The sequence below is a fragment of the Austrofundulus limnaeus genome, unplaced genomic scaffold (genome assembly GCF_001266775.1).
Source record: "Austrofundulus limnaeus strain Quisiro unplaced genomic scaffold, Austrofundulus_limnaeus-1.0 Scaffold120, whole genome shotgun sequence".
Lineage (NCBI taxonomy): Eukaryota > Metazoa > Chordata > Actinopteri > Cyprinodontiformes > Rivulidae > Austrofundulus > Austrofundulus limnaeus.
Window position 1 is genome coordinate 848,376 of NW_013952522.1, and position 5,786 is coordinate 854,161.

Below are 5,786 nucleotides of genomic sequence, written 5' to 3' on the forward strand. Positions count from 1 at the left end.
CTTCCACCATCACTTCTTCATCATTCTTAGACCATCTGATGTTGATCACAGGGGGGAAGAAGTCGTAGACGAAGCAGATGAGGGTATTCTCTTCAGCATTTATCATTTCAACTCTGAAGTAAATCACAACTTCTGGTGGGTCTGACAGTTCAAACAGCACAGTGTTATTTAGTTATTATAATTTTAATCAAATAGTAACAGTGACAAATGTTGGAACACAAGTTGAGTTTTAATTACCTTTAGTCTTTTTTACTGACTCATCAGGTTTCCATCTATAAATATCTTTGTTGCATACATTTCGAAAATATTCTGCATAGTGGTAAGCCATTTCATAGCGTGAAGATGTCGGTATTTTGCTTTTCCAAATAACAAGACTTTGATTATAATCTGCATAGCAGACTTCATCATCATCAAATGTCACATAGGCTTGAGTGTCACCCGAATCAAAGCATCCATAGGTGTAACAAATTTTGTGATCACCTGGGGAAAAAAATCAATTAACCATAAACAAAAGCTTTGAAACCCATTAAAAAAGTCACTAACAAACAAATTTCGACATTTTAGTTCAGATCAAAGCTAATCGATGAAGCACCTGCATAGAAATAGTTGTACTTACTTTCTGCACAGATGCAAAGTGCTCCAGAGAGAAGAAATATAATTTTAAAGTGCATTTTATTCACTTTGTGCTCATTTATGTGCTCTGCCATGGCTCCTATGCATTCTTGTTGTTACCATTCAACAAGAATGAGACTTCACAAAAGTTACAGAGATAGATAAAACTTCCCCATTTCTAAAAATGTCAAAGTGTTCACCAGGAGAAAAAAAACAGGAAGCTGAGAAAACAATCACAGCTGAAACATTTTAAAGTGTAATTGCTTATTTTAAAACAGCTTACATTACAAAATGCACATTTTACTTTTAAAATATTTTGTTTGTTCATTTGTTATTATGCCGGAGCATGAGAGAGTGGAAGCCGTCCACCTCACTGAACCACAGGAAGTCGTGTTAAAGTGAGCTCCTCGGCTAAAAGTCTCCTGGAGCTTGGGGGCCTGCGGTGGATGTTGAGGTGGGGACCTGTTGCTGGACCTGGTTGTTGTCCAGCCTTGTTGGGTGAGTCATGCTGAATAGACACGAACAAGGAAGAGGGGTGAACTTGGCGGAAGATGACTCGGACAATATGGAGGAAATTTTTTTTAAAAATCACTGAACTTCACGAGTGCTGAACTGTCAACGTTACCGTCACATCAAGAACTTTTGATTGGACTGGTTGAAGAAGTGAAGCTGCTGAAAGTAGCAATAAGTGGAAGAGATAAAACAATATCTGAACTGGGTAACATTTTACAATATGGTACACAAAAAAAGCTCAACTACTGAGGAACTACTCAGGGACTGTTGAGTAGTTACTGAGTAGTTACTGAAAACACCAAAGAATAACTACTGAATGGTTACCAATGATACCAAAGAGTAACTACTGAGTAGTTACTGAAGACACCAAAGCGTAACTACTGATTACCAATGATACCGAAGAGTAACTACTCAGGAACTGCTGACTAGTTTACTAGAACTTACTGTGAAAAGACACCACAGAGTACCGGTAGCTACTGAGTAGTTACCAATGACACCAAGAGTAACTACTGGGTAGTTACCAATTATGCCAAGAGTAACTACTGAGTAGTTACTGAAGACACCAAAGAGTAACTACTGAGTAGTTACCAATGATACCAAGAGTAACTACTGAGTAGTTACNCTACTGAGCAGTTACCAATGATACCAAGAGTAACTACTGAGTAGTTACTAATGACACCAAGAGGAACGGTAACACTTTACAATAAAATTTTTGCTAACAGACAGATGCATAGCCAGTTACATGCCAGACTACCTTTTAGCATGGCAGGTAATAATGTTTTTATAATAGTATTCCAGCAGAAACAGTGTACCAAACCTGTTTGGATTCACTGTCAAATAATTGGAAATAACTTGTTGAAGTAAACAGGCTGCTTTCTCCATATGATTCTCCCTGTGACAAACAGTGATGATTCTGTCAAACCTGCTTCATGCAGACAAGAGAATCTGGTGAGAAAACACTTTGAAGACAGAAAGTGTTTACTTTAATGCCAGTTGAGGGAAAAAGCTGAAGCCAAATCTGTTCTGCATCAAGGAAAGTAGAAATTGCAACAGAAGCAACGGTGCAAAATAACAGCTGTCATCAATCCAGGCGTCTCATGTAAYGTCTCAACAATTTTCCAGCTTCCCGCACATCTTCAGAACTTCCTCTTTTTTTGCCCTTCCTTCACCCAAAACCATCCCTCTTTCATCTCTCTTGCTGACATCCTTTCCCCTCTGTTTCATCTAAGCATATAAACACATCACTCCATTTGGCMTCCCAACGTGCCGCCAGGCAGGGAGCCAACATGATGCACACTGGAGAAATCTCCAGTGAGTGATCTTGATGTTATATAATCAGCAGTTCATTGACCCCCACAGACAGTGCAGAGATTCAGGATACCACCTGCACCACTCAGCATTAATGAGTTACAACCCCAGCATACATTTCAGAAATAGTTTGTGTATTCTGCTCACAGACTCGAGACTTCAGGTGGTGTGAGAGATCTGCAGTGGTCTAGTTGAGCAATAAAACTTTATTTAATGCCTGTACTAACTTAAAGTTCTAAAGTTCTGTTTGTGAGCACTGCAAAGCAAACTTTGTTCCACTACAGTGGCAATAAAAGAAACAAATATTCAAACTTGGTWTCATAAACCCTTTATCTACTCATAACTAAATAAAGGGTTTAAGTTAAAATTGTTTCACCGTCACTATCAACTTTATAAATTACAACATTCACTTACAAACAGAGGTGGGCAATAACCAAGTAAATTTACTTGAATACTTTTTTTAAGTACAGTTTTTGAGAAGTTGTATTTTACTTGAGTTTTTTTTTCTTTGCAAATTTTTTACTTTTACTCCACTAACTTTCAATGATTAAATCATACCGTTTACTCCACTACTTTTCTCTGAAGGCTTTAATAACTACTGTATTAATTCATGTATAATGCTAGAAATTTAACCCTAAAAATCATCCATAAAGTGTGTGGGGGGGGGGGGGAGTATTATACACAGGTTATTGATAATTGAATTTTTAATGCTTTTTAAGTTCAAAAAATGATGATCATATTACACTCGAGATCATATTATACTCGAGATCATACTATACTTGAGATCGTACTATACATGAATAAATATGGTAGTTACTTTTTTATGGGTTGTGTTTGCATCTGGGGCGGCTGTGGTGTAGTGGTAGAGCAGCCGGCTCGGGCGCCTCACATGGCTGCCCGCTGCTCCACTTGGGTGTGGAGATTTCACACAAATTTCGTCATTGTGTGGAAACATACACTGATGACAAATAAAGCACCTTTACCTTTACCTATTTAGTTCCACCAACACACTATAAAGTTTCACACTACAAACAGTTAATAAGCAGCTTTAAACTGGTTGCAAGAAGAAGAAGAAAAAATTTTGTCCCACTAGTGTTGCCTTATCAGTACACGAGGTATATACTAGCCATGTTTCAGCACTATTGTGGTTCTTACAAGGTCAGTTAGTTCCCCCCGATTTTAACCTGGACTCATCATTTAAGACCTCAGTTAGAGCGGTTTAGACTTTTAGCCCCTTTGTTATATTCATGGGTTTCCACCAAATAAACTTTGCAAAAAAAATTGTACAAAAGTGTTTCTAGTTTATTGCAACAAATATTTTCATCTCAGTACAAATTTTACAAAAAAATAAAAAGTTCCTTATTTAGTCACTTAATACTAGACTCTATCAAAACTTTCTCAAGCCTTGTCCTTGAAGTGGTGACTGTAGAGACTAAATGAGCCTGACATTTCTTGTGAATCAGGTATAATTAGGAAGAAATAGAGTTCAGTGCTGCAGTGGGTGTTCACTTTACAACCAGAGCTTTGCTGGTTGAATTCCCTGCCTGAGTCCATATTGTTGTTGTGTCCCTGGGCAAGACAGTTAGCCTACCTTCCCCATGTATAAATCTGTGAGTGTGACTGTGGTGGTCTGGGGGGGACCATAGGTGCAGAATGGCAGCCCCACTTCCACCACCGAGTGTGTCTCGGGTAAATAAATAATTCATAAAATTATAAAGAACCTTTGAACTTCTAGAAAAGCACTATATAAGACTAATGCATTATGGCAGGGCTATTCAACTGGCTATTCATCCGTCCCGCGAGTGACCAACGTTCGGCCCGCCAATCGGTTCATTCATCTCTTAAGCCCAAACCCCAGGTTTTCTACTTTAATTACTCTAAGTTCTTTTAGTTAAACATAGACATGTTTGGTGTCTACAGAAATGTCAGAATCTTGGCTAGAATCTGGTATAAACCATTTCTATAAACACTCAAGTCAATTAAACCTACATGCAGCTGAAGATAAAATGATGGAAGTGAAAATAAAATTGGTTTAAAAATTTGCCAAGTCAGAGATGTCAAAATATTATTTGTGTCAAATAAGAGGTATAATGTGTTCTTTTTGTTTCTGATATTGTTTAATTATCACTATTTTTATAGGGTTCTGTATGTTGTATTCATGATTAAATGCAGCAAAATAATATTGTTGTGTATGAATGACAATAAATGATTCTTGATAAACTAATTCAAACGTAACAGATCTTTGTAATACTTGGTTTATTTACATAATAACTTTCATTGCTGGATGTCCGGCCCCTCAGTTGTTGACCGGCAGTAACTGTGGCCCCCGGAGCATTATGCATTATGGTTTTATGTTTTAATTCCCTGATCTGTCCAATATAGCAGAACATTTTCCCAATCATTCTCGACCACACTCGTGTTTAAAAACATGGAAGTACTTTCAGTACTTAAGTATTTTTGAAAGCACATACTCCAGTACTTTAACTTAAGTTATAATTTGACAGAGCTTTTACTTTTATTGGAGTAATATTTGACCAGTAAGATCAGTATGTTTGTCCACCACTGGCTACAAATGTGTTTTATGTTCAAGACGTCACATTGGAGATTGAAAGGATGTCAAAATTAAATGTACACACATAATAACTTAAATATATCTTGTTGACAGCTGAGTGTGTTTAGTAGCAGTAAGGAAAGCCAGTGACTGGTCACTACTCTGCAGAGAATCCTGAATATTGATGGTACTTTGGCCCACACACTTTCTTCAGTAGCATACACTCCTTTGGCAATGGAAAGGACAGTTACTACTTTTTGCAGAGTCTTTCTCTTTGACAAGTTATTTCAGTGCTGTCTGTTCTGTGTAGAAAAACCTACACAGAACCTGGAATTGAGCCATCCAGTAACAATTCTCCCTGTTCCCAGTGTTTATTAACTTGTAAARTTAAATATTAATATTGGTCAAAATATTTTACTCTGAAATGCGCATCCAATTATTACAGATTTTTGGACTAAATATAAAGGTGCATTTGAAACTCTAGCCCTGCTGCACTGACTCTAGCCCTTGCTGTGTATCCACCGGAGGTGTAGTCCTCTAACTCGTGTGACACAGAATTCATTAAAGCTGAGCCACTTCTCCACAGTTGCTGCTGCAGCTGCCATCCTCTGCACCCTGCTACGCTGCCTTAGTCGCCTCAGCAGGTGGATTTATCGATTCTTTGCAGGGAATTAATGCTCTCCTTGACATTTTGCTGACTCTGCAAAAATACAAAAACTACAGTTAGTCATCGATGGTCAGCAGCCTTCCTACAGTTCTGCTGATCCAGCAGAATGAGCTGTGTGTGTGTGTGTGTGTGTGT

The 5,786-nt window shown here is 37.9% G+C and overlaps 1 protein-coding gene across 1 annotated transcript in view; it reads left to right on the forward strand.

The window, feature by feature from the left end:
- LOC106522076 (cytoplasmic phosphatidylinositol transfer protein 1) overlaps nt 1-5,786 on the forward strand; it is a 72,649-nt gene that overhangs the window by 35,830 nt on the left and 31,033 nt on the right. The window lies entirely within an intron of this gene.